Source organism: Bactrocera oleae, chromosome 3, assembly GCF_042242935.1.
Source record: "Bactrocera oleae isolate idBacOlea1 chromosome 3, idBacOlea1, whole genome shotgun sequence".
NCBI classification, from domain to species: domain Eukaryota; kingdom Metazoa; phylum Arthropoda; class Insecta; order Diptera; family Tephritidae; genus Bactrocera; species Bactrocera oleae.
The window spans coordinates 56,578,767-56,582,168 of NC_091537.1; the positions used below are offsets into that span (position 1 = coordinate 56,578,767).

General features: G+C 34.8%; 1 long non-coding RNA gene across 1 annotated transcript; it reads left to right on the forward strand.

Moving 5' to 3' along the window:
* Positions 1-1,626: 1,626 nt before the first annotated feature.
* Positions 1,627-2,085, forward strand: LOC138855935 (uncharacterized). The gene is made up of 2 exons (XR_011395066.1): positions 1,627-1,770; positions 1,836-2,085. It is a non-coding gene; the product is annotated as an uncharacterized lncRNA (long non-coding RNA).
* The last annotated feature ends 1,317 nt before the right edge of the window (positions 2,086-3,402 follow it).

Consider the following 3,402-nt stretch of genomic DNA (forward strand, 5'->3'; position numbering starts at 1 on the left):
CTAATGAACAATTTTTCCATGCAAGAACTTGATACCGATCGTTCCGTTTATATGGCAGCTATATGCTATAGTGATCCGATCTGAACAATTTCTTCGGAGATTGCATTACTTCTTCTAGCAAAAACTCATGCCAAATATTGTGAACATACCTCGTCAAATGAAAGAGTTTTCCATGCAAGCACTTGATTCCGATCGTTCAGTTTGTATGGCAGATATATGCTATAGTGATCCGATCTGAAAAATTTCTTCGGAGATTGCATTACTTTTTCTAGCAAAAACTCATGCCAAATATTGTGAACGTACCTCGTCGAATGAAAAAGTTTTCCATGCAATTACTTGATTCCGATCGTTCAGTTTGTATTGCAGATATATGCTATAGTGATCCAATCTGAACAATTTCTTCGGAGATTGCATTACTTCTTCTAGCAAAAACTCATGCCAAATATTGTGAACATACCTCGTCAAATGAAAACGTTTTCCACGCAAGTACTTGATTCCGATCGTTCAGTTTGTATGGCAGATATATGCTATAGTGATCCGATCTGAACAATTTCTTCGGAGATTGCATTACTTCTTCTAGCAATAACCCATGCCGAATTTCGTGAACATACCTCGTCAAATGAAAAAGTTTTCCATATATGCTATATGCTATAGTGATCCGATATCGGCGGTTCCGACAAATGAGCAGCTTCTTTGTGAGAAAAGGACAGGTGGAAAATTTCAGATCGATATCTCAAAAACTGAGGAACTAGATCGCGTATATACAGACGGACGGACGGACAGACGGACGGACAGACAGACGGACATGGCTAAATCAACTCAGCTCGTCACGGTGATCATTTATATAATATATATACTTTATATGGTCTCCGACGTTTCCTTCTGGGTGTTACAAACTTCGTGGCAAAATTAATATACCCTGTTCAGGGTATAATGAGGGGAAAGCACTCTGAAACTTTTATGAGACACATAAAAAAAACGCTGACATTTTCGAGCAAACTATTGGCGAAATTACTGAAAAAAAACGCAAGAAATTCCAACCAGAAGAATATTGCGAGGTACAATACATTGTGAACAAACCATCGTCAGCTACAGTTACACAGCTACTAGTCACAAAAAATGGTCCTCCACTTAAACTTATAAAAGACAGCGGGTTTCGTAAAAAGGGCAGCTAAGCTGCGCTCTTCAATGACATCTACACTTGATTATCGATAAGTTAAAGTTTCCACGCAGAACCAATAGTTTGATTTTAACATATGTATGTACATATAAAGCTACAATTAGACACGTTGGAGGGTACGCACCAGGTGTGCCCTCCGCCACACTTGCCTTTTCACACGTAAAGTGTGGCTTTATAGTATGTCGTGTACCAACAACTTTAAAGCTTACCCCGAATCAATATATGTATGTTCTATTGTCTTTTCTTACTGCAGTCTACTTTCCATAAAAGTGGACTGTGTTAGTCGATTAGGTTCATAATAGGAATAAATGCACAATACATTGAAAATGGCGATTTGCTAATACACACTCTGTCAATAAATGAAATATTTGGGAAAGAAAGCACACCGGCTTGAACTTGTCGAATATAATAATAGAAGTTTTAAAATCATATGAAATAAATATAAACAGAAGTTACTCCATAACTGTCGACAATTCGGCGAATACATATATATGTGTCGAGAACTTTCTTAATAAAAATGTTCAAAACTTCCATCAAAGTCAACGGCTGGTATACTGAAGAAGAAGGGAATGAAGTCACGCATTCACAAGGTAACTAAAAATATATGTCTTGGATCTTATTAATATATTTATAATTAGCTAAAAATTATTTGTAGATTTAGATTTTGACATTGATGACGGAGATGACGACGATGGTAACAGTGGAGAAATTTCCGGCGCAACCATTCCAAATTGCACGTTTGAAGAATTTGAGGCAACTTTTTGTATCATAACTCCATAAGTGTAATTAGGTGTGCTGCACATACCCCAAATTGAGCAGTGTCAGATTTCCTAAAGGAAATAGATGAAATCCGCAGCAAAGTGAAATCCGTAGTAAAAAAGCTTAGACATACATACCTTGTTGAATCTGTTACGACCAGAAAACTTAAATAAGCCAACTATTGAATGCGTTACTCGATCGATACAACATGAAAAAAACGTTGGGTGGTTAAGTCGCAAGTTTCTGACTGCATTAACAAAACGAGGGGAATATTAATTAACTAATTTTAGTGCTTTAGCTGTCGTTTATTTAGACCCCAGGTATCAGATTTTATTATCAGACTCAGAAAAAAGATTTTGCAAATTAACATTTGATTAAAATTTTCGATCTCAAATCTAAAATATAATATTTAGGAACTGGAATCCATACTTGAACAATTAAATAAAAAGGAAACTTTACCAACTAGAAAAACGATTGTGAACATAATTAATTGTTTTGACAATATTTAACATTTTTTACCACTTGCAGATATTTTGCAATTTCGGCAAAACTATACGCAGAAAAAGTTAAAGAGTTTAGCCGAGATCGCGTTAGGTGCTCCTGCAACACAAGTGTCGGGCGAAAGAGCATTTTCAACTATACAATTTATTTTATCAGATTTAAGAGCAAGTATAGACGAAGACTTATTAGAAGACATTCTTTTAATAAACTTATATATTGAGTAATCAAAAAATCGTAGGATTAGTTATTCTTTCGATTTATAAAATATCTTATTAAAAATGTAAATCGAAGTAATATGCTTGTAGCCGTTTGCTGTATTGACCTCAGATATGTCACTTCTTTAAGTATAAATTCCATCCAATAAAAGTATGTGTAATTATATAATAGTAAATGTCAATACTGATATGATAAATATGTATATATATATTATAACAACTTATTGTATCTTTCACACTAATAGTGGTAAATGAATTCATGAATTTGAATATGAAATGAATACATGAATTTGATCTCAACTTCAAAGCCTTTTTTCGTACATACATACATAGGTATATGCACAAAAATTTTTTTTACATCAGTTAGTATAACCATTTGAACCGAACCGCGGTTCAGTGACACTTATAAACAGGTTCTTGAACCGCTACAAGTTTTTTCTTAGTGGTTCGAACTACTGAACCGAACCGCATCGAGTTTTAAAATGGGTTGCAGCCCTGACTATATGTCTGGCTTTGGCAATAGTACTCATACTGGAGTTCTTATGTCATTCCTTTTGAACTTTAATTGTTGGCATGTAATTTATAAATGATTTTAGCGAATTTCTGTAGTGACGAATTTGAAACCAAATGCGCAAGTTACCAATACTAATACACGACTGACTCATACGGTCCGCCGCTTCGCCGTTCTAAACGTAGTTTTTGTCATTCTCTTGTTTTAACGGTAGTTCCTAATTATGTTCATTCGTC